The sequence below is a fragment of the Nannobrachium achirus genome (assembly GCF_963921795.1).
Source record: "Nannobrachium achirus genome assembly, chromosome: 17".
NCBI classification, from domain to species: Eukaryota; Metazoa; Chordata; class Actinopteri; order Myctophiformes; family Myctophidae; genus Nannobrachium; species Nannobrachium achirus.
In genome coordinates this window covers 10,161,138-10,187,617 of record NC_137824.1, presented here as the reverse complement: position 1 = coordinate 10,187,617, position 26,480 = coordinate 10,161,138, and the positions used below count along the sequence as shown (strand labels likewise).

Below are 26,480 nucleotides of genomic sequence, written 5' to 3'. Positions count from 1 at the left end.
CATTTTACCTCCCTTTGCTGGCTATTTTTGTTATGCTGTCATACAACAAAGTGTGCGCTGCAGCCGGGAGGCGACACGTGCCGTCCACACACGATCCTGTTTGTGGAGGAGCACTGCAGGCCTGGTCGCTGCATAGCGGGCATTATCATCACGTTGAGGAATGCAGCAGGCATGAGTGGTGCACAGACTGCACCGTGCATTATCTCATTGTAAGTGCTGTGTATTATCCCACTCCTCCATGCCTGCAGTGGGGAGTGGAGGAGCTCCTTTCTAACCAGCCTCTGTCACAGTGGGCTGAATTCTGTCTCAAGTGATTACACTTGTCTAATATTGCCAAGCCACGAGTTGCAACGCGTTTCTGACCACAAGCAGGGCTGTATTAGAGTTCTCAACAGCCCGACTTTTAGCCCTCGCCCTAACCCTAAATGACGGTTCGGGCAGCATTCGAGAACTCTGGGCTGTATTAAATGGTAAATGGTGCTTTTATAATAGCGCTTTTATCCAAAGCACTTTACAACGTGCATTACATTCACCCATTCACACACACACATTCATGCACCGGTGGTGGTGGAAACCATGCAAGGCAACAACCTGCTCATCAGGAGCAACTCGGGGTTCAGTGTCTTGCTCAAGGACACTTCGACATGTCGACAGGAGGAGCCGGGATTTGAACCTCCGACCCATGGACCCATGGATCATTGGCCAACCTGCTCTACCTCCTGAGCTACAGCCGCCCCCATGGCCGCCCCATGGGGCCAGTGGGGACAGGGCCCAGAGGGCCTCGTGGTCATCATCAATTTACTAAAATGAAATAGTTAATCAAAATATCAAAATGTGTCGGCCCCTCCTCCTTATTATATACAAATCCTCTACGATGAAATGTCTACAGGTGCTTTCTGAATGTATTTATAAAGCGTTGTTACAAAGGTTTCAAAGTGCTGTATACAATAAATCAGCAATACTAAAACAAGACATCACATTGAAGTAGAACAACAATAAAAAGTAAGTTACAAACAAAGCAGCAAAACAGGACATATAGAAATCAACAATACAAAGAAATAAGCAGCTTTTTAAAGGCATCGACTAACTCAGCCTTTTTTTTTTTAAAGACAGTGGTAAGTCGTTCCAGAGAGTCGCCCGTGCAACCTTTTCAAAAGCTCCGTCGCCTTTTGTTTTCAGTGCCATCCTAGTGCTTCAATCTGCACCGTCTATTTTGGCAAACACGTTGGTCACTCTAATCTGCTATGTTATGCTCTCTGTCTCTCTCTCTCTCTCACACGCACGCACGCACACACACACACACACACACACACACACACACACACACACACACACACACACACACACACACACACACACACACACACGCACACACACGCACACACAGCATTGTCTTTACTTTATTTTGTATTTCTGTTGCCTCCCTCATGGCCTCACCTGCCAAGAGGGATTTACTTTAGTAAACGAATGCATGGGAGAAAGGAAGGGATGGAGAGCTTATAGCTCATAGCTATTTTTACTGTAAACAGGATATGCAATATAATATAATAGGTTGACATGCTGTGGAAAGGTAGGAGTATAGCCTGAAACTATCTCTGTCTGTTACTGTCCAGTTTGTGGAGGGAGACAGCCTCGTCAGGCTGTGTATCACAGGTTGCTGTGGAAACTGCCATTGCGTTTTGCGAATCATTGGTCTGCTCTGGGCTTTTCAGGCAGCTCCACCCCTGAATACATCTGACTTGTAACTCATTTAAAACGCTGTCTTTCAAAGTGTCACCGGTTGTGGTAGTATATTATGTAAAAACTCCACAAACAGAGAAGTGAAACTTATAGAAACTCTGCTGTGCTTGTATCCGGCAGGTGTATCAACAACACACAACTTTTCTTGCATGTGAACTTTTCAGTATTATTACTGTGGCGAGTCGACCACTGAAAAGTTGCAATGACAATTTCCAGTGTATTTCCAGTCTCCAACAATAGCATGTGTGATGATAATACCTGACTGCTGCAGTGTACAGTACATCATTCTCCAGCCTACCGCATCGATCTGCCCACCACTGTACTGTATTCCTCCTAGACTCTCTGTGTCATCTCTCTTTAGCACTGATGCTAGTTCCATAGCTTCCTCTCTCTCTCTCTCTCTCTCTCTCTCTCTCTCTCTCTCTCTCTCTGGTGGACAAAGCGTATCTTGTCCACCACTCATAATTCATAATGCACCAAGTTCCTTCCTAGAAATGTAGTGGAGTAAAAAGTACAATATTTAATATACAGTACCACTAAGACACCTAAGGGCGAAAAGAGTTAGGGCGAGGTCACGCCATCTGTCTTGGCCATATATGGATTCTGTTGTCTGACATCATACATACAATCCCTTTTATGCCCACATATGGAGATCCCTTTTATGTCCATATATAGAGACACCTGCCCTGAGTATCTGACATCACTGTGATGTCACAGTGATGTGTCAGCCTTTATGCCCATATATGGAGATCCTAGCTCTGAGTATCTGACATCACTGTGATGTCCCCTTGATGTCACAGTGATGTGTCAGGGGAACCAGTGTCAGGCGTTACAGACAGACAAGAGATATGGTCAAGCTGTGATGGTTCACATACTAGTAAGACGCCTCAGGGCGACAAGCGACCTCGCCCGCGCCATGTCTTAGCCATCTGGCCAGTGATGTATATCGGACCAGTTATCTATATACATTGGAGACCCCTGGTACCCATATATGGAGATCAATGTATTGTATAACGTGATATGCTGTGAGAGCCCAAACCTGCTTACTCAGTTATTTGTTATGTGAAAATCCTATGACGTCTATCACATCTGACATCATACATACAATACCTTTTATACCCATACATGGAGATCCCTGTCTGAACCAGCCACACAGATATGGGCTGTCTTCCTCCATATATGGGCATTTCCATATGAGGTCCTGTTAGATATGGGCTCAATATTGATGACATCAGGGATCTCCATATTTGGGCATAAAGGGGATTCTGTTAGAGTGGTTCCCATGACATCACAAGATACAATCCCTTCTATGCCCATACATGGAGATCCCTATCCAAACCAGCCACACAGATGTCTTGGCCATCTGGCCAGTGATGTATATCGATGACATTAGGGATCTCCATATATGGGCATAAAAGGGATTCTGGGGAATACCCACATATGGACTCATTTTTATATTAACCACTTGAACCAGAGCTTCTATATTCTGAGTACTTTAGCCAAACATAGCCGATCTACAAGCTCACAACGCCTCGCAGTGCGAGGCGTTGTGAGCTTGTAGATCGGCTATTTTCGGCAAAGAGGTTTGGTGCATGTAGAGGGGAAAAAGAGCAGACTATAAGTACAGAGTGAAAGGTCAAGTGTATTAAGTATTGACGGTTCAAGTGGTTAAATATCTGGAAAACACAAATTGACATGAATCCAAAATACACTGATGATTGTGCTGTCAAACAATGAAACTATATGGAATCTATGAAAAGGTTGTGGGGGTCCCTGCCTCATCTGTCTCTCAACTAAGGGGTACCCGGCCTGAAAACGTTGAAGTCTTGGTATAGCGGGCAGGTGGTTAGAAAGTGTAGCCCCGATCCCACCACATGGACCCTAACGGATCCATTTGGTTCCATTTGTACACTCTCTGAGTTAAATTAACATTTATCATTTTGCAGCGTAGATTGGTCTCCCAAAAAAAGAAAAAAAAAACATCAAATCAAATCGGGGTCCATGGTCTAAATGCATATCAGATGCTGAAGGCCCTTGATATTAAAATGTTTGAATGAGAATCACTTCTATAGCCATGAAAAGATGTATCTCTTAGAAAAATCTCTTCTCGTCCGCGGGCTAATTTATCAATTTGGGGATCCTTGACATGAAAAACTTTTGAGAATGACTTTTGAGAATGGCTTTATAGAACCATTTAAAAATCACTCTGAAGAATCAGTTTCGGTTCCGGATGGCATCTCTTCTGTGTTACTGAATGAATTCAGATGTGCAGAACTCATACACGGAAAAAGGAGCAAAGATTTACTAGAACTGCTCTCTGTCGAGGTGCCAACTTGCTCCTCGTGTACAAGTAGGCCATACATGGCCATACATGGCCTACATGTGCGCCAGCAGAGCGCGCCATGAGGTCTTCTTTCAGTGTTCACCAGTGATCACCACAAATCCAGTACCTGGCTTAAAGTCCTGTTCACAATTTGGTGTTAGGAAGTTTCTCAAAATCGTTTTTGAAAAATGCCATTGACATTGATATTTCAAAGACAAGATGATCCTTAATGGTCAAAACAATGTCAATGAATTATACATGTCAGAATTAGTTGATTTAGACCTATTACACCCGTTTTTACTCCTAACAATGGCCACGGTCTTCAGAATAGCAAAATGACCTTGACCATGACATTTCAAGGTCCAAATCACCCAAAATGGTCAAACCAAGCAGAAATGAATTCCCCACACCCCAATTAGTCGAAATAGAGGTATTAGATGTGCATTTACACCCAGAAACAGAAAAGTTGGATTTTCATCATAGCCGATGGTGGCCATATTTGATTTGTCCATCGCGCCATTCGTGCCACTATGGCGGACAAGCACCTCAGTGATTTTTCATGTCTAGGGACCCACTGACTCAGTTCAGGTGAGAAACTCCCCTAACACCAAATTGCGAACGGGGCTTTAAGCCAGGTACTGGCTCTCTATAATGCCTCCCCTATATCTATACTGCCTCCCCCTGACCAGCCGGGGCCCCTGATGGATGAGAAAGGAACTGGCTGGAATAACTTGTTCCTTCCACGCGCTACGTCCAACCGGGGAAGCTCCCCCCTGTCAGGGGATAAGAAGCGGCCTGCTCTCTACTCATGCACTGAAGGGAGCTCAGTTTGGGGCTCTCCCCAGGTTGGCAGAGGGAGAGCAGAGCCCAGGATTACAGCTTATAGGCAATTGGCACCGGGTGAAAAATGGGTTACAAAATCGTGGGATAAAAAATATATTAAAATAAATAAGAGTAAGATCCTTCTGGTTGCTGCGAAAAAGGCAATTACCAGGAACTGGTTCAAGACTGACATTCCGGGCTATAAGCAGTGGAGGACAATATTGGACAATGTTCAGGACATGGAACATTTAACATTCAAGTTGAAAATAAAAGAAGAACTCTTCAATAAAAGATGGGAAAAATGGTTATTATATAAGTTAAAAAAGGAGAGATGTAAAAAAGTGTTTAAATGTGAACCCCTGTAAATTTCTGTTTAATTTATTTTACATTTAATTTTGATTTAATTGGATTTATGATTAATGCATGTATGTCTTGTTATATGTGTTTATATTGGTGCAATCTAAAATAAAGACAAAGTTAAAAAAATAAAAATAACTAATAATAAAAAAAGGCCAATCTACAAGCTCACAACGTGTCACGCTGCAACGTGTTGTGAGCTTGTAGATCGTCTATTCTCGACGTGCTTCCTTCCACACCATCCAAATCACGACGGGGATCTTTAATCCCGCATGCGGACTCCAGTGTCCCTGCTTGGAAGGGTTTGCTTCTCCCACACTGATAGACACACTGTGCCACAGCATTCATTTATGCTGCAAAAACACCTTCTTTCAAAGACTGGAGCCAAAGCCCTTCTGGCTGTGGCGATACTGCCACCTATAGGCCTGTGCAAGGATTGTGTCACAGTGCCAACTGTTATAGAGATTCTTGTGGAGGCAGCACACATTCCCCAGTCACCCAGAGAGAGGCTTTGAACGGGTGCTTCTCAGAGTGGAATCCTTGAAGCTCAAAAGGTTTGGAATCAGATTGAACCACTGGGACCAGGTACGTGCAGAGAATGTTAGAAAGGCAGGGGCTGAAATTTTAAAAGGGCCTTTTGGTGGAAATATGGGAAATAGCAGGCCTCCAAGCTCACAACGCGTCGCGCTGGGACACGTTGTGAGCTTGGAGGTCGGCTATTTTCGGTACTAAATACCACACTGGACTATAAGCATAATCAAATCAATACTGAAGATGTGACGTAACTGCATGGATTTCTACACAGAGAGGGCAATTCTTTCAACATAAGATGCTGCATTCAAGTTCAGGAGGGTTTGGACAAGGCAATTCTCTTGAATGCTGCATTCAGGTATGGCATGGAAAGAGGGGCATTTTCATTTCTTTCACCATAGTAAAAACTGCATTCATGGTCTGGATAGGGCGCTTTTTTACAGACGGATAAAATGGCAGGGGCTCAAGCCCCCTTTGATGTCTATGAGTGCACGTGCCTGACTGGCACGGCAGCAACGTGTCAGATTGCAGGGTGAATGGACACGTGGCCATGGCTTGGTTTTTACGTGCCTGCCCTGCATGGCTGACCGTTTTAGACCGGGATGCAAATGAAACGATGCTTGGACAAAGAGCCAGTATGTGGGACATAATAATACGCACATGTACTGTACAAGCACACAGAGCCAGGTGTGGGAGCTGTTATAGCCCCGCTTGAAAAGATACTGTTTGAATTATATAACATCTTCAGATAGTGAGGGAGGGAGAGGGAGAGAGAGAGAGAGAGAGAGAGAGAGAGAGGGAGGGAGGGAGAGAGAGATAGTGAGGGAGGGAGCTAGGGAGAGAGAGAGAGAGAGAGAGAGAGAGGGAGAGAGATGGGAGGGGACAGGGGAAAAGAAAAGAGAAGAAAAGACAAGAAAAGACAAGACAGAGATGCATGAAAGACAGAAAAACAGAACGACAGACAGAGCTGTCTTGTTTCTAGTCAGACTCTCTCTCTCTCTCTCTCTCTCTCTCTCTCTCTCTCTCTCTCTCTCTCTCTCTCCCCCCCCCCCCCCCCTCCCTCCCTGCGGATGTGTTTAAATCCAGTATAATGAATGAAGCAGACATTCCTTTCCTCTCCTCACTGCCTTCAGAGAGAGAGAGAGAGAGAGAGAGAGAAAGAGAGACTGTCAGACAGAGAGGGCAGAAACCTTGGATCTCCATGTTTCTAAAAATAACTACACACTACAATGACACCTTGACATGAACACAGAGATTACACACACATTTATCGATAGACCAAGCGTAGCTATATGGAATGGAAAGGTAATTATTATTTTTTTTTTCACAAAATATGGAACCAATGAAAAGTATTCACCCCAAACTGTTGTATTGAACTATACTTTTTTTTCCCCCAACAAAATATTATGGCCCCCATTGTCAGATGTCTAAGCTTTACAGATGAACATTTGTCATATAGGCCTATTAATAATAGCAGTAGCTCCACCGGCTGTCTGTCTGTCTGTCCATCCGTCCGTCTGTCACATCACATCACACTTTTGCCCTACTCATATCTCCGCCACCGTTGCCCCTATCCATGCCAAACTTTGCACACACACTCCTTGGTTGCCAACTCACAACCTCCACCCCTCATTTCTCACATGGCCCTCTTCTAGCGCCACCATGAGGCCGAATCTTGCAAAACACATTTTTGGACACTGTTCCTACAGATTTTGCTCTAAAATCATGCAAAGCGGTACACAGTATCTCATCAACATCTGTCCCATTTCCCATAGTCCCTCCGGATTGGCTACCATTGCCTTCTAAAGTTTGTGTATGCGACCTGACCGTCGCTTATCTCCCGATTAGGGAGTCTTACTGGTAACAGCAGTGCGGTTGAATTTCTCTTTTCCATTTCCTAACAAGGAACAGTTTTGGACATACAAGGTTTCCTTACGACTGACGGAGAAGACATGAGAGAGTTGAAGGAGGAGGAGGAGGAGGATTCGGTTCCATCTCTCTCTGCTCTTCCTGTGTGAGTCACAGTGCGTGTGTGTGTGTGCGTGCGTGTGTGCGTGCGTGTGTGCGTGCATGCGTGTGCGTGCGTGCGTGCGCATACGTGCGTGACGTGTGTAAGGGTGCAGTGGTGGAGGGAGTAGAGCATTATACCATATATCATAATGTTTTACTTTAAAGAGGTGGTGCCATAGTTTTGTACTTTTTATTGTGTCTATGGACAATTTTACAATTTACAATTTAGGCATTTAGCAGACACTCATAATCCAGATCAGGTAATACATCAATACAATGAGCAATGTATATGAATACATCAACATCAATACATCAAATGCATAGAAATATCAATCTAGACAAAATCATAGCTATATTAGATATCAATCTAATATAGGTAAACGGTAAAAGGTGCATTTATATAGCGCTTTTATCCAAGGCGCTTTACATATATTGTGCATTACATTCACCCATTCTCGCACACATTCATACACCGGTGGTGGAGGAAACAATGCAAGGCACCAACCTCACCGGGAGCAACTAGGGGTTCAGAGTCTTGCCCAAGGACTCTTCGACATTAACTCAGGGGAGCCCGGATTCGAACTGGGAACCCTTCGGGAACCCTTCGTGCTCTAATAACGGTTTCTCTACCCCTGAGCTATGCCGCCCCCCCCTAGGCAGACCGAGCACCTAATCAGTGACAAAGCTTTATATAAAACCTAAAAAAAAAATGCTAACTAGCTTAATGTGTGGTCAATGAGTGTTACAGTAGTGCTATGGGCCTAGGTGGAGTCTGAAGAGGTGAGTCTTCAGTCCACGGTGCTGTGCCAGGGCCCCGTCATCTCGTCCACAGACAAGTTAATTAATTTGACACACATACATCAATACCTTATTTCAAGCCGTCTTCGTCGGTATGTAGGCTACACCTCGCAGCATGTTGATACCTCCATGAAGGTACATTTTCCATATCGTCGTTGTCGGGTTAAAACCTTGTATGTCCAAAACCTTGTATGTCCAAAACCGCGAGGCGTGTGCTTGTAGATCGTCTGTTTTCACTACCTTTGTGCGATGGTCTTGCGTGACGAAGCAGTGCTTTACTTTGCAAAAAAAATGTACACATTTGAAACTTGGAGATACGAGGTTTCTGCCCGACAGTGACGATATATTGCCCAGAATTAGTATCAAATATGAGTGACTGACTATGGTAAACGATACAGAGCCTCCTCCCCGACTACAGCACGGCTCAAGCTGAATGAACGCTCGCTCGCGCGTTCACACTGTTTGCACTTGTGTGTGCGTGAGTGTGAGTGTGTGTGTGCGTGTGTGTGTGTGTGTGTGTGTGTGTGTGTGTGTGTGTGTGTGTGTGTGTGTATGTGTGTGTGTGTGTGTGTGTGCGCGCGCGCGTGAGTGCGTGCGTCCGTCCTCTGTGGGGTCATAAAGTTAACAGCCATATACAGCCTCATAATGACTGATCATCCATGAGTTAGCCATCTTTCAGGCACGCGCACGGACACACATACAGACGCACGCACACACACGCACGCGCGCACACACGCACACACAGACAGATGTATTACATTAAACAGTTTAACAGAATTTGTATACTACTTTTTTTTTACATTTCTAACCTAAAGTGTTGCTCATTCCACGAATGCCAGATCCTTAAAAGCTGTACCTTGTTGTAAAGATGTCAAATCAACGACAACAATGATATCAAACACAATACCATTGGCATAATTAAAGGGGGGATATAATGGACCGAATGTTGGCAAATCTTCTTGCCAAAAATATGGTCTGCGCTACCCACACGTTTGACCACCCGCTTCGAACGTTATCAGAACATAGAATGTCCATTATCAGCCTTTATTAACTGCATAGAATGCGCCCATTATGGCCATATTGCCCATACTGAGGAACTCATTATGTTTTTATCAGACATAGTCTCTGTTGATTATGGTACGTCCCATGGAAAATGCCCATACTCTCGTTCAGGCACTATGTTTTAATCAGACATTCTGTCTGTTGATAATGTAACGTTCTATTACATCACATCGGCCGATATGTCAGTCACGTGACTGCTGTTTTTTTTTGTTTCGTTTTTTTCAACACTGCTCCCATAACCTTTATTCTCAGTGTTATATGCAATATTTTACGAAAGTTTCTGCATTATATTGTTCACTGATACAAGACTGACAGTCTTATTATAATTATCTTCAAAATAGCGTTGGTACTTTCTCCCTTTTTAGTCCTTACGTCAACATAAACATTCAGATTTCAAAGATACGGCGTTTGCTCAATAGCCAAGGATGTTACAATTATGGACGGCCCCTCACATGTACGCATAATGTTCCGTGTTGTTTAATAATAATCATTTTTGATCCGATCGGTGGCTTTTAACAACGCGACCCCATCGGCCGTTGGGGTGTATTGCACCTTATAACTCCTATCACTGATCTGATTAAAATGCTTTTTACTAAACAATACAGAATGCACTCGTGCCGAGGTTGGGCCGTATATAATTGTAACATCTGTAGCCCCGGGGAAATAACTCTATATTTGAAATCTGAACGTCTTTGTAGATGTACGGAGGGAGAACGTGCAAAGATTATTTTTTTGAAGATATCACGTTGGGAATGCGATTGATCCCAGGCTGAGACTGACTACTGTATCCGGTTATTTCCACGCGTTACGACGCGTTGGCACAGACAGAGTATTTCCGTATCCTGTCCAGGGCGGAAGTAATGTGTAACGCGAAATTATCACACTCAGACTGAACCACCCGGGACCAACCAGGAGGCTAAAACAGAGGCTCGTGGATTGTTGTTTAACTCGTTTCACAAGAGAAAAGAAGCTCGCTTTCGTGGATATCTTCATATAGCGACTCCATTCAGGTAAGAGACAATAGGCATCATCTAGAATGACTCAATGGGGGTGTATTGTTAAAATGTTAGGCTGTTCTACAGTAGGTCTGTAATGTTTTTTCTTTACCTTGCAACACATGCTAACTCTCATGCTAACTGAAAGCTATTAAAGCTAACAACAACAACAGCTCCCTCCCTCAGCCAGGGACCCCTTCTTAGCTGAGAGAGAGATGAAGCAGGGACCCCTTAGCTGAGAGAGCAGGGACCCCTTAGTTGAGAGAGAGATGAAGCAGGGACCCCTTAGCTGAGAGAGAGATGAAGCAGGGACCCCTTAGTTGAGAGAGAGATGAAGCAGGGACCCCTTAGCTGAGAGAGAGATGAAGCAGGGACCCCTTAGTTGAGAGAGAGATGAAGCAGGGACCCCTTAGCTGAGAGAGAGATGAAGCAGGGACCCCTTAGCTGAGAGAGAGATGAAGCAGGGACCCCTTAGCTGAGAGAGATGAAGCAGGGACCCCTTAGCTGAGAGAGAGATGAAGCAGGGACCCCTTAGCTGAGAGAGAGATGAAGCAGGGACCCCTTAGCTGAGAGAGATGAAGCAGGGACCCCTTAGCCGGGAGAGATGAAGCAGGGACCCCTTAGCTGAGAGAGAGATGAAGCAGGGACCCCTTAGCTGAGAGAGAGATGAAGCAGGGGACCCCTTAGCTGAGAGAGAGATGAAGCAGGGACCCCTTAGCTGAGAGAGAGATGAAGCAGGGACCCCTTAGCTGAGAGAGAGATGAAGCAGGGACCCCTTAGCTGAGAGAGATGAAGCAGGGACCCCTTAGCTGAGAGAGAGATGAAGCAGGGACCCCTTAGCTGAGAGAGATGAAGCAGGGACCCCTTAGCTGAGAGAGATGAAGCAGGGACCCCTTAGCTGAGAGAGAGATGAAGCAGGGACCCCTTAGTTGAGAGAGAGATGAAGCAGGGACCCCTTAGCTGAGAGAGAGATGAAGCAGGGACCCCTTAGCTGAGAGAGAGATGAAGCAGGGACCCCTTAGCTGAGAGAGATGAAGCAGGGACCCCTTAGCTGAGAGAGAGATGAAGCAGGGACCCCTTAGCTGAGAGAGAGATGAAGCAGGGACCCCTTAGCTGAGAGAGATGAAGCAGGGACCCCTTAGCCGGGAGAGATGAAGCAGGGACCCCTTAGCTGAGAGAGAGATGAAGCAGGGACCCCTTAGCTGAGAGAGAGATGAAGCAGGGGACCCCTTAGCTGAGAGAGAGATGAAGCAGGGACCCCTTAGCTGAGAGAGAGATGAAGCAGGGACCCCTTAGCTGAGAGAGAGATGAAGCAGGGACCCCTTAGCTGAGAGAGATGAAGCAGGGACCCCTTAGCTGAGAGAGAGATGAAGCAGGGACCCCTTAGCTGAGAGAGAGATGAAGCAGGGACCCCTTAGCTGAGAGAGATGAAGCAGGGACCCCTTAGCTGAGAGAGAGATGAAGCAGGGACCCCTTAGCTGAGAGAGATGAAGCAGGGACCCCTTAGCTGAGAGAGATGAAGCAGGGACCCCTTAGCTGAGAGAGAGATGAAGCAGGGACCCCTTAGCTGAGAGAGATGAAGCAGGGACCCCTTAGCCGGGAGAGATGAAGCAGGGACCCCTTCGCTGAGAGAGATGAAGCAGGGACCCCCTTAGCTGAGAGAGAGATGAAGCAGGGACCCCTTAGCTGAGAGAGAGATGAAGCAGGGACCCCTTAGCTGAGAGAGATGAAGCAGGGACCCCTTAGCTGAGAGAGATGAAGCAGGGACCCCTTAGCTGAGAGAGAGATGAAGCAGGGGACCCCTTAGCTGAGAGAGAGATGAAGCAGGGACCCCTTAGCTGAGAGAGAGATGAAGCAGGGACCCCTTAGCTGAGAGAGAGATGAAGCAGGGACCCCTTAGCTGAGAGATGAAGCAGGGACCCCTTAGCTGAGAGAGAGATGAAGCAGGGACCCCTTAGCTGAGAGAGAGATGAAGCAGGGACCCCTTAGCTGAGAGAGAGATGAAGCAGGGACCCCTTAGCTGAGAGAGAGATGAAGCAGGGACCCCTTAGCTGAGAAAGCACTGTTCTTTACTTCAACAGAGGTCCGGGACCCCTAGGGGGTCCCCGGAGTTACTACTGGGGGTCCTCCAAATCTTTGAGTGATATAAACCTTTTTTCTACTCCTTTTTTATATTAACTACTTGAACCCTAGTGTCCATATTCTGAGAACTGTAGCCCAAAATAGCAGATCTACAAGCTCACAACGCCTCAATCAGCTGTTTTTGGCAAAGACCTTTGGTGTAGAGGGGAAAAAGAGCAGACCAAGTACAGAGTGAAAGGTCAAGTTTATTAAGTATTGACAGTTCAAGTGGTTAAATATCTGAAAACACAAATTGACATGAAAATACACTGATGATTGTGCTGTCAAACAATGAAACTATATGATCAATCTATGAACAGGTTGTGGGGGTCCCTGCTTCAATCTCTCTCAACTAATGGGTCCTTGGCCTGAAAACGTTGTTTAATCTGTCAATTATTTAAGCAATTAATCAGATTGTGGCATTTGTTTAGCTATTACCTTATACATTTCTGATTAAAGAATAGCTACACATTTGTCAGGCTAAATTGTAACCGTGTTCTTTTCAAATAGGTAATTTAAAAATAAATATTCAAGGCATATTTTTAGCAGGGTTCCCACGGTCATGAAATTACTGGAAATATTTTGAAACAGTCCTGGAAGGTCCAGGAGAAATAGCTATGCATTCTTTGAATATTAGAGGCAGAAATTGTGAAAATAGCCGATCTTCATGCTCACAACGTTGCGAGGCGTTGTGAGCATGTAGATCTGCTATTTTCACAATAGAACAGTGTTATACAACATTTCTCAACTCTTTAGTGCTCGTCAGGGTGCCGGGTCCCCAGTAAAAACATGATTATTTCGGGGTCACGGCCTGAAAAGGTTGAGAACCACTGGCATACACTACCTGTCTTTGGGCATTGTGCATAGGAGTAAGCAACATGTTATTGAGCTGAATTATTGTTATATAGTCCTGTATATTGGGTTAAATATTCTGGAAAAGTTTTGGAAATTAATTGGAAAACATTTGTGGGAACCCTGAGTAATGTGTGTGTGTGTGTGTGTGTGTGTGTGTGTGTGTGTGTGTGTGTGTGTGTGTGTGTGTGTGTGTGTGTGTGTGTGTGTGTTGTGTGTGTTTGTGTGTTTGTGTGTGTGTGTATTACTACCAGCGGGGCATCCTGGCCTACCAGTTCAAAGAAAGGCCCAAGAACATTCGCTTCATCGACGAGGAAGATGCAGGCTGCCACGGTGCCCCAGCCCCACAGACCAGCTACGTCACCATCATCCCAGCCAACCCCATAAGCACCAGGTAGGCCTGTCACAATTATTACCAGGGTTCCCACGGTCATGAAATTCCTGGAAATATTTTGAGATTAGAATCATATTTTTCCAGTACTGGAAAAGTTTTGGAATTGATCAAGGCTCCTGGAAGGCCCTGGAAAAAATAGCTATGCATTGTCTTTGGTTATTGATTTGGTTAATACCTCTGAAATGGCAAATTAAACATGGGCCAAATTGTCAAATATTAGAGCCAGAAATTGTGAAAATAGCCGATCTACATGCTCACAACGTCTCGCAGCGCAGTTTTGGAAATTAATTGATAAAAAGCTGTGGGAACCCTGTTTTAGTTCTTTAGCACGGTATTAATAGAAATTCCAGCGATTATGTGCCGATTTGATTACGATTACTAAACTAGTAAGACGCCTCAGGGCGACAATTCTTGGCCATCTGGCCAGTGATGTATATCGGACCAGTTACCCATATACTATATGGAGATCCATGTACTGTACGTCCCTTTTATGCCCATACATGGAGATCCCTGTCTGAACCAGCCGCACATAATATGGGCTGTCTTCCTCCACATATGGGCAATTCCATTATGCAGTTCTGTTAGATATGGGCTTAATCAGGAATCTCCATATATGGGCATAAAAGATTCTGGGGAATACCCATATATGGACTTTTACATAGGTGATGTCACCGGATGTATCAAGGGAACCAACCCATATGTAAAAATGTGTACACACACACGTCTACACGGAGATAAGCTGTGACATTTCTCATGGCAACCTTAAGTCGCAATTAGTTGGGGCACTCCAAATTTACACAAACTCTGTTTTTCTCCACAGATGAAGCCCAAACATGCCAGGAAGGTCAACGTTGCGGCTGACTCTGGATTGCCACAGTGACCTCCGAGAGAGCAGCATGGATCTGTCTACAGCAGGATCAGCATGTGCGACCACTGGAGCACTTTTGGACTGAACTCTTTACATTTGGATTTGGTGGACAGATTTGTGGAGTATTTATCTGCAACTGCCTGAGGACAATGAAACAAAATGGACTTCCAGGAGCTGCTCACCAGCTTCTACCGGAATGGAGAGCACCTCCCACGGTCACCAGCCCATTCGCCTATAACTTATTCGCCTTAACAGATTTCGCTCTTTCACCGTGCATGGAGGAGAGTCTTTTCACGGCCGTTGAAGAGCCATTTCGCCTAAATGTTCAAGGGTCCGTCTTTTTTATCCATTTTGCCTGGCTGCCACGCTGTGGGCAGACAGACAGACAGGTAGACAGACAGACAGACAGACAGACAGACAGAATTTGGCACAGAGCAGAGGAGCGCGAACCAGACACCACTTCACCATAATAAAGCAGCAGTAGTAGGCTATCTTCCAAATCAAATTGTCAGGAGGACATCATGTCATGACTCATGACCTTGCGCAGCAGTGCACGTATCAATTAATTAATTATTTAGACACTGATTCCAAAGCTCTAATCTGTATGTCTGCTCAATTCTGCTGTAAACATAATGTTGGCCTTCGTTCCATTTTGGGGGCTGGGCGGCCAACAAAGTAAATCGTCACTGTCGGGCAGAAACCTTGTATCTCCAAGTTTCAAATGTGTACATTTTTTCGCAAAGCCCTGCTTCATCAAACAAGGCTGTCGCACAAAAGTAGTGAAAACAGCCGATCTACAAGCACACAACGCCTCTTTAATTACTTTATTAAATGATAAATACAAAACAAACGGTTTTCTACCCGACAACGACAAATTATAACTCAAGTAATTGGCCCACTGGCTTGTCACTTGTCATGATCTGAAATGGCAAATCTTTGAGTAGCAGCAGCGCTATGGAGAGAGATCTCTCTCTATAGCGCGCAATTAGGGCCTCCAACTATTTTTCCCGGGCTGAATCAGGGGCCCAGCACGTCCCTGGTTCTCAACCTGTGGGTCAGTACTCTGTTAACTGTTACTCTTGTTGCATCGAGGGCAGACGTTTTGAAAATGGTGCATTATCTTGTGGAAGAATACATGGAAAATATATATATAAGCTGTATCACAATACACAATCTTATCACGATTCTTTCTCATGTTGGTTTTTATGTTTATCTTTCAAGTTACTTAACAGTCAACCTCCTACAAGATAACAAAAAATAAAAGGGAAAAAGGATGAGGTTTGACAACTACTGATTTAGACGAAATTGCTAATTCTCTGTATTAACAATTCAACATGCATTGTATCACGATATATACTGTATATAATATATCTGAAGAGGCGTATCAACGATATGTATCACCAAATGCCAATTGTCTTTGTAAGCTTCAGGTGGTTGTTATGGTAACGCCTGCTGTCAATCAAATTGTTGCCTTCATCTGTCAATCACTGTTGGTTTTCGACCGTGTTATGCTGTGCTGGTGCTTTTGTTTTAAGATCTTTTGCATGTTACTGTTTTTGTATCAATAAATGATTTTTCATATCCAACTTAATATCTACTCTCTGGACTTACTAACCACACACTACATGCGTGTATGTTTTATGCTTGTTTATGCTTGTTTATGCTCGCAGTAGGGCTTATTGGTAAGCCGTGAGTCAGATGATAAACCTTTGTGCTGTATACAGTATGTCTGCTTTACAGTAACAATTAGTGTGCTATTACATAGTAATAATGCAGTGATACAACTAAGCAGTTAAAATTAGCCAAAAATAGCAGATCTACAAGCTCACAATGCCTCGCGCTGCGAGGCCGTGTGAGTTTGTAGATCGGCTATATTCGGCAAAGAGTTTTGTGTCGTGGAGAAAAAGAGCAGACCAAGTACAGAGTGAAAGGTCAAGTTTATTAAGTATTGACGGTTCAAGTGGTTACAGTAAATACTCTGATGATTTTGCTGTCAAACAATGGAACTATGGAATCACTGAAAAGGTTATAGGGACCTCCTTGGCCTGAAAACGTTTAACGTTGAACCCAGAACCTTAGAAGATATGCTATTTTCAACTAGCCAATGAACAACAGATGTTGATACTACCCTGTAGTATTTAGGATGGGGACCCCTGTATCTGAGGGGACTACCCATAACTACAAAGGTTCATTAGTCCTACATTGGTTAGGGTTAAGTTTAGGGTTAGAATTCACCAGGTAAGCATTCACTAGTTTCGGACTAATGGGCTGTAGGGTTAGGGTTATCAAATCGTCAGACTTTTCTTTGTTCTCTCTCTCTCTCTCGCTGAACAATCTGTTATAATGTCGGTCTTTGATTATGGTGATGTGCTGTGTACATGCATGCCTCACTCTCCACACTGAAGCCTCTTGATGCTGTCTACCACCGTGCCTTGCGGTTTATAACTGGTGATGATTATCTTACCCATCATTGTTTATTATATGAAAAAGTAGGTTGGCCATCTCTCACAGTTCATAGAGAGCAACACTGTATTTTATTTATTTATAAGGCCTTCTGTGGTAAACTTCCTTTGTATTTATCCACATTGGTAGAACCAATAGTCACTGGACATGCAACTCGCTCACAGGTATTCATTAGGTATTCCTGTCCAACTATGAATAGTGAGCAAGGAAAGACGGCCTTCAAGTATTATGCTCCACACAAGTGGGATAAACTTCAGGAATCTCTGAAACTGGTTCGATTGGTCTCTATAGGGACATTTAAAGTGCTCCTTGAGGGCACACTACATAGTGAATGCACATGTTTTGTGTAAGAACTATATTATATGTTATGTACTTCCTGCATCTGTAACGTTATACTGTGGTTTGATTGTCTATTGTATTTTACATTGCTTGTGTGGTTTTTTATGATGTGATCAGGGTGTCCTTGAAAAAGAGAGCTTGCTCTCAATGGGCTCCCCTGAATTAATAAAGGAAAAAGAAAGAAAGAAAGAACTTCATTAAGTTTTATGTATTTATGATAAGATGTCATTATACACTATGAACTTCATTATAAACTTCATAAAGCTCAGATAAAGTTGTGTAATACCCATTGTATATCTATATCTGGCTCTCTGTTATGCCCATATTTGGTGTTCTGTGCCCATGCCAGTCTGTGACAACTCCGTGATGTCAGTCATTTTGGGCACTGTTTAGTATCAGTGATGTCAGTCATGACAAATATAATTTGTGCATTGTTTCAGTATGCGGCTATTACCATGGTGGTGGGTGGTGACACTGTTTAGTATCAGTGCAGACAGACGGCGGACAGGGTTAGGGTTAGGGTTAGGGTTAGGACATCCTAATGTCCAAAAGGACATTCAGTCTATTAACAGATACAGTAGATGGGGCGTGCAGCGTTTTTTAATGTTATTAGTCCGATGTCCCATTAGTCCGAGGCTGGTGAATGCTAACCTGCCGACGCTGGTGAATGATTAACTGCTGACACTGGTGAATATTAACCTGCCGACGATGGTGAATGATAACCTATAGTGAATGATAACCATAGACTCCACACCCTCCTATCTAACATCAGGGTCTACAGAGCTCTACAGTGTTGTGTGCTAAACCCTCCACTATCACCTATCTAATATCAGGGTCTACAGAGCTCTACAGCAGAGGTCTTCAATGTGTTCAGGCCAAGGACCCTTTAGTTGAGAGAGAAATGAAGCAGGGACCCCTATAACCTTTTCAGTGATTCCATAGTTCCATTATTTGACAGCAAAATCATCAGAGTATTTACTGTAACCACTTGAACCGTCAATACTTAATAAACTTGACCTTTCACTCTGTACTTGGTCTGCTCTTTTTCTCCACGACACAAAACTCTTTGCCGAATATAGCCGATCTACAAACTCACACGGCCTCGCAGCGCGAGGCATTGTGAGCTTGTAGATCTGCTATTTTTGGCTAATTTTAACTGCTTAGTTGTATCACTGCATTATTACTATGTAATAGCACACTAATTGTTACTGTAAAGCAGACATACTGTATACAGCACAAAGGTTTATCATCTGACTCACGGCTTACCAATAAGCCCTACTGCGAGCATAAACAAGCATAAACAAGCATAAAACATACACGCATGTAGTGTGTGGTTAGTAAGTCCAGAGAGTAGATATTAAGTTGGATATGAAAAATCATTTATTGATACAAAAACAGTAACATGCAAAAGATCTTAAAACAAAAGCACCAGCACAGCATAACACGGTCGAAAACCAACAGTGATTGACAGATGAAGGCAACAATTTGATTGACAGCAGGCGTTACCATAACAACCACCTGAAGCTTACAAAGACAATTGGCATTTGGTGATACATATCGTTGATACGCCTCTTCAGATATATTATATACAGTATATATCGTGATACAATGCATGTTGAATTGTTAATACAGAGAATTAGCAATTTCGTCTAAATCAGTAGTTGTCAAACCTCATCCTTTTTCCCTTTTATTTTTTGTTATCTTGTAGGAGGTTGACTGTTAAGTAACTTGAAAGATAAACATAAAAACCAACATGAGAAAGAATCGTGATAAGATTGTGTATTGTGATACAGCTTATATATATATTTTCCATGTATTCTTCCACAAGATAATGCACCATTTTCAAAACGTCTGCCCTCGATGCAACAAGAGTAACAGTTAACAGAGTACTGACCCACAGGTTGAGAACCAGGGACGTGCTGGGCCCCTGATTCAGCCCGGGAAAAATAGTTGGAGGCCCTAATTGCGCGCTATAGAGAGAGATCTCTCTCCATAGCGCTGCTGCTACTCAAAGATTTGCCATTTCAGATCATGACAAGTGACAAGCCAGTGGGCCAATTACTTGAGTTATAATTTGTCGTTGTCGGGTAGAAAACCGTTTGTTTTGTATTTATCATTTAATAAAGTAATTAAAGAGGCGTTGTGTGCTTGTAGATCGGCTGTTTTCACTACTTTTGTGCGACAGCCTTGTTTGATGAAGCAGGGCTTTGCGAAAAAATGTACACATTTGAAACTTGGAGATACAAGGTTTCTGCCCGACAGTGACGATTTACTTTGTTGGCCGCCCAGCCCCCAAAATGGAACGAAGGCCAACATTATGTTTACAGCAGAATTGAGCAGACATACAGATTAGAGCTTTGGAATCAGTGTCTAAATAATTAATTAATTGATACGTGCACTGCTGCGCAAGGTCATGAGTCATGACATGATGTCCTCCTGACAATTTGATTTGGAAGATAGCCTACTACTGCTGCTTTATTATGGTGAAGTGGTGTCTGGTTCGCGCTCCTCTGCTCTGTGCCAAATTCTGTCTGTCTGTCTGTCTGTCTGTCTGTCTACCTGTCTGTCTGTCTGCCCACAGCGTGGCAGCCAGGCAAAATGGATAAAAAAGACGGACCCTTGAACATTTAGGCGAAATGGCTCTTCAACGGCCGTGAAAAGACTCTCCTCCATGCACGGTGAAAGAGCGAAATCTGTTAAGGCGAATAAGTTATAGGCGAATGGGCTGGTGACCGTGGGAGGTGCTCTCCATTCCGGTAGAAGCTGGTGAGCAGCTCCTGGAAGTCCATTTTGTTTCATTGTCCTCAGGCAGTTGCAGATAAATACTCCACAAATCTGTCCACCAAATCCAAATGTAAAGAGTTCAGTCCAAAAGTGCTCCAGTGGTCGCACATGCTGATCCTGCTGTAGACAGATCCATGCTGCTCTCTCGGAGGTCACTGTGGCAATCCAGAGTCAGCCGCAACGTTGACCTTCCTGGCATGTTTGGGCTTCATCTGTGGAGAAAAACAGAGTTTGTGTAAATTTGGAGTGCCCCAACTAATTGCGACTTAAGGTTGCCATGAGAAATGTCACAGCTTATCTCCGTGTAGACGTGTGTGTGTACACATTTTTACATATGGGTTGGTTCCCTTGATACATCCGGTGACATCACCTATGTAAAAGTCCATATATGGGTATTCCCCAGAATCTTTTATGCCCATATATGGAGATTCCTGATTAAGCCCATATCTAACAGAACTGCATAATGGAATTGCCCATATGTGGAGGAAGACAGCCCATATTATGTGCGGCTGGTTCAGACAGGGATCTCCATGTATGGGCATAAAAGGGACGTACAGTACATGGATCTCCATATAGTATATGGGTAACTGGTCCGATATACATCACTGGCCAGATGGCCAAGAATTGTCGCCCTGAGGCGTCTTACTAGTTTAGTAATCGTAATCAAATCGGCACATAATCGCTGGAATTTCTATTAATACCGTGCTAAAGAACTAAAACAGGGTTCCCACAGCTTTTTATCAATTAATTTCCAAAACTGCGCTGCGAGACGTTGTGAGCATGTAGATCGGCTATTTTCACAATTTCTGGCTCTAATATTTGACAATTTGGCCCATGTTTAATTTGCCATTTCAGAGGTATTAACCAAATCAATAACCAAAGACAATGCATAGCTATTTTTTCCAGGGCCTTCCAGGAGCCTTGATCAATTCCAAAACTTTTCCAGTACTGGAAAAATATGATTCTAATCTCAAAATATTTCCAGGAATTTCATGACCGTGGGAACCCTGGTAATAATTGTGACAGGCCTACCTGGTGCTTATGGGGTTGGCTGGGATGATGGTGACGTAGCTGGTCTGTGGGGCTGGGGCACCGTGGCAGCCTGCATCTTCCTCGTCGATGAAGCGAATGTTCTTGGGCCTTTCTTTGAACTGGTAGGCCAGGATGCCCCGCTGGTAGTAATACACACACACACAAACACACAAACACACAAACACAAACACAAACACAAACACACACACACACACACACACACACACACACACACACACACACACACACACACACACACACACACATTACTCAGGGTTCCCACAAATGTTTTCCAATTAATTTCCAAAACTTTTCCAGAATATTTAACCCAATATACAGGACTATATAACAATAATTCAGCTCAATAACATGTTGCTTACTCCTATGCACAATGCCCAAAGACAGGTAGTGTATGCCAGTGGTTCTCAACCTTTTCAGGCCGTGACCCCGAAATAATCATGTTTTTACTGGGGACCCGGCACCCTGACGAGCACTAAAGAGTTGAGAAATGTTGTATAACACTGTTCTATTGTGAAAATAGCAGATCTACATGCTCACAACGCCTCGCAACGTTGTGAGCATGAAGATCGGCTATTTTCACAATTTCTGCCTCTAATATTCAAAGAATGCATAGCTATTTCTCCTGGACCTTCCAGGACTGTTTCAAAATATTTCCAGTAATTTCATGACCGTGGGAACCCTGCTAAAAATATGCCTTGAATATTTATTTTTAAATTACCTATTTGAAAAGAACACGGTTACAATTTAGCCTGACAAATGTGTAGCTATTCTTTAATCAGAAATGTATAAGGTAATAGCTAAACAAATGCCACAATCTGATTAATTGCTTAAATAATTGACAGATTAAACAACGTTTTCAGGCCAAGGACCCATTAGTTGAGAGAGATTGAAGCAGGGACCCCCACAACCTGTTCATAGATTGATTAGATTCCATATAGTTTCATTGTTTGACAGCACAATCATCAGTGTATTTTCATGTCAATTTGTGTTTTCAGATATTTAACCACTTGAACTGTCAATACTTAATAAACTTGACCTTTCACTCTGTACTTGGTCTGCTCTTTTTCCCCTCTACACCAAAGGTCTTTGCCAAAAACAGCTGATTGAGGCGTTGTGAGCTTGTAGATCTGCTATTTTGGGCTACAGTTCTCAGAATATGGACACTAGGGTTCAAGTAGTTAATATAAAAAAGGAGTAGAAAAAAGGTTTATATCACTCAAAGATTTGGAGGACCCCCAGTAGTAACTCCGGGGACCCCCTAGGGGTCCCGGACCTCTGTTGAAGTAAAGAACAGTGCTTTCTCAGCTAAGGGGTCCCTGCTTCATCTCTCTCTCAGCTAAGGGGTCCCTGCTTCATCTCTCTCTCAGCTAAGGGGTCCCTGCTTCATCTCTCTCTCAGCTAAGGGGTCCCTGCTTCATCTCTCTCTCAGCTAAGGGGTCCCTGCTTCATCTCTCAGCTAAGGGGTCCCTGCTTCATCTCTCTCTCAGCTAAGGGGTCCCTGCTTCATCTCTCTCTCAGCTAAGGGGTCCCTGCTTCATCTCTCTCTCAGCTAAGGGGTCCCCTGCTTCATCTCTCTCTCAGCTAAGGGGTCCCTGCTTCATCTCTCTCAGCTAAGGGGTCCCTGCTTCATCTCTCTCAGCTAAGGGGTCCCTGCTTCATCTCTCTCTCAGCTAAGGGGTCCCTGCTTCATCTCTCTCTCAGCTAAGGGGGTCCCTGCTTCATCTCTCTCAGCGAAGGGGTCCCTGCTTCATCTCTCCCGGCTAAGGGGTCCCTGCTTCATCTCTCTCAGCTAAGGGGTCCCTGCTTCATCTCTCTCTCAGCTAAGGGGTCCCTGCTTCATCTCTCTCAGCTAAGGGGTCCCTGCTTCATCTCTCTCAGCTAAGGGGTCCCTGCTTCATCTCTCTCTCAGCTAAGGGGTCCCTGCTTCATCTCTCTCAGCTAAGGGGTCCCTGCTTCATCTCTCTCTCAGCTAAGGGGTCCCTGCTTCATCTCTCTCTCAGCTAAGGGGTCCCTGCTTCATCTCTCTCAGCTAAGGGGTCCCTGCTTCATCTCTCTCTCAGCTAAGGGGTCCCTGCTTCATCTCTCTCTCAGCTAAGGGGTCCCTGCTTCATCTCTCTCTCAGCTAAGGGGTCCCCTGCTTCATCTCTCTCTCAGCTAAGGGGTCCCTGCTTCATCTCTCTCTCAGCTAAGGGGTCCCTGCTTCATCTCTCCCGGCTAAGGGGTCCCTGCTTCATCTCTCTCAGCTAAGGGGTCCCTGCTTCATCTCTCTCTCAGCTAAGGGGTCCCTGCTTCATCTCTCTCTCAGCTAAGGGGTCCCTGCTTCATCTCTCTCAGCTAAGGGGTCCCTGCTTCATCTCTCTCTCAGCTAAGGGGTCCCTGCTTCATCTCTCTCTCAGCTAAGGGGTCCCTGCTTCATCTCTCTCTCAACTAAGGGGTCCCTGCTTCATCTCTCTCTCAGCTAAGGGGTCCCTGCTTCATCTCTCTCAGCTAAGGGGTCCCTGCTTCATCTCTCTCAGCTAAGGGGTCCCTGCTTCATCTCTCTCTCAGCTAAGGGGTCCCTGCTTCATCTCTCTCAGCTAAGGGGTCCCTGCTTCATCTCTCTCTCAGCTAAGGGGTCCCTGCTTCATCTCTCTCTCAGCTAAGGGGTCCCTGCTTCATCTCTCTCAGCTAAGGGGTCCCTGCTTCATCTCTCTCTCAGCTAAGGGGTCCCTGCTTCATCTCTCTCTCAGCTAAGGGGTCCCTGCTTCATCTCTCTCTCAGCTAAGGGGTCCCCTGCTTCATCTCTCTCTCAGCTAAGGGGTCCCTGCTTCATCTCTCTCTCAGCTAAGGGGTCCCTGCTTCATCTCTCCCGGCTAAGGGGTCCCTGCTTCATCTCTCTCAGCTAAGGGGTCCCTGCTTCATCTCTCTCTCAGCTAAGGGGTCCCTGCTTCATCTCTCTCTCAGCTAAGGGGTCCCTGCTTCATCTCTCTCAGCTAAGGGGTCCCTGCTTCATCTCTCTCTCAGCTAAGGGGTCCCTGCTTCATCTCTCTCTCAGCTAAGGGGTCCCTGCTTCATCTCTCTCTCAACTAAGGGGTCCCTGCTTCATCTCTCTCTCAGCTAAGGGGTCCCTGCTTCATCTCTCTCTCAACTAAGGGGTCCCTGCTTCATCTCTCTCTCAGCTAAGGGGTCCCTGCTTCATCTCTTTCTCAACTAAGGGGTCCCTGCTCTCTCAGCTAAGGGGTCCCTGCTTCATCTCTCTCTCAGCTAAGAAGGGGTCCCTGGCTGAGGGAGGGAGCTGTTGTTGTTGTTAGCTTTAATAGCTTTCAGTTAGCATGAGAGTTAGCATGTGTTGCAAGGTAAAGAAAAAACATTACAGACCTACTGTAGAACAGCCTAACATTTTAACAATACACCCCCATTGAGTCATTCTAGATGATGCCTATTGTCTCTTACCTGAATGGAGTCGCTATATGAAGATATCCACGAAAGCGAGCTTCTTTTCTCTTGTGAAACGAGTTAAACAACAATCCACGAGCCTCTGTTTTAGCCTCCTGGTTGGTCCCGGGTGGTTCAGTCTGAGTGTGATAATTTCGCGTTACACATTACTTCCGCCCTGGACAGGATACGGAAATACTCTGTCTGTGCCAACGCGTCGTAACGCGTGGAAATAACCGGATACAGTAGTCAGTCTCAGCCTGGGATCAATCGCATTCCCAACGTGATATCTTCAAAAAAATAATCTTTGCACGTTCTCCCTCCGTACATCTACAAAGACGTTCAGATTTCAAATATAGAGTTATTTCCCCGGGGCTACAGATGTTACAATTATATACGGCCCAACCTCGGCACGAGTGCATTCTGTATTGTTTAGTAAAAAGCATTTTAATCAGATCAGTGATAGGAGTTATAAGGTGCAATACACCCCAACGGCCGATGGGGTCGCGTTGTTAAAAGCCACCGATCGGATCAAAAATGATTATTATTAAACAACACGGAACATTATGCGTACATGTGAGGGGCCGTCCATAATTGTAACATCCTTGGCTATTGAGCAAACGCCGTATCTTTGAAATCTGAATGTTTATGTTGACGTAAGGACTAAAAAGGGAGAAAGTACCAACGCTATTTTGAAGATAATTATAATAAGACTGTCAGTCTTGTATCAGTGAACAATATAATGCAGAAACTTTCGTAAAATATTGCATATAACACTGAGAATAAAGGTTATGGGAGCAGTGTTGAAAAAAACGAAACAAAAAAAAACAGCAGTCACGTGACTGACATATCGGCCGATGTGATGTAATAGAACGTTACATTATCAACAGACAGAATGTCTGATTAAAACATAGTGCCTGAACGAGAGTATGGGCATTTTCCATGGGACGTACCATAATCAACAGAGACTATGTCTGATAAAAACATAATGAGTTCCTCAGTATGGGCAATATGGCCATAATGGGCGCATTCTATGCAGTTAATAAAGGCTGATAATGGACATTCTATGTTCTGATAACGTTCGAAGCGGGTGCGTTTGACAGTGTAGCTCATGCCTCGAATGCCCGATGCTTACAAGTCGTACCTCGTTGTAAAGGCGATGAATCAACGATAACAATTTTATAAAACACAATACAATTTGGTAATATTAAAGGGGAAATATAATGGACCGAAGTCAAGTTTCCTTTCTTTTTGTGCTGAGTTTTATATCAATGATATCAGCTACACCAGGCTCATGGATAGCGCGAGCCCCGGATACGCATGCTGTAATATAGGATCAGTTTTATTTTGTTTGCATTCAGCATGCACGCACTGTAGTAGAAATATGTATAGACTGTCAAATGTGTATCCTACTTACAGTATATTCAACTTTGTAGAATTTAGTTTAAAGCAAATCTCACACTAATGTAGATTTGCCTGCAGCTGTCAAACCAACAGCTGACATCCTCCTGTGACTTCTACCTCTCTGTGTCAGCATAATCTGTACTTTGTGTA

At 44.4% G+C, this 26,480-nt stretch overlaps 2 long non-coding RNA genes across 2 annotated transcripts; one reads left to right on the top strand and one right to left on the bottom strand.

The window, feature by feature from the left end:
- The first annotated feature begins 10,541 nt into the window (after positions 1–10,541).
- Positions 10,542–16,453, top strand: LOC308301531. The gene is made up of 3 exons (XR_013962892.1): positions 10,542–10,653; positions 13,866–14,005; positions 14,826–16,453. It is a non-coding gene; the product is annotated as an uncharacterized lncRNA (long non-coding RNA).
- A 2,590-nt stretch (positions 16,454–19,043) lies between these two features.
- Positions 19,044–25,056, bottom strand: LOC308301478. The gene is made up of 3 exons (XR_013962888.1): positions 24,945–25,056; positions 21,492–21,631; positions 19,044–20,671 (listed from the first exon to the last, which is right to left on the bottom strand). It is a non-coding gene; the product is annotated as an uncharacterized lncRNA (long non-coding RNA).
- Between the last annotated feature and the right edge of the window lie 1,424 nt (positions 25,057–26,480).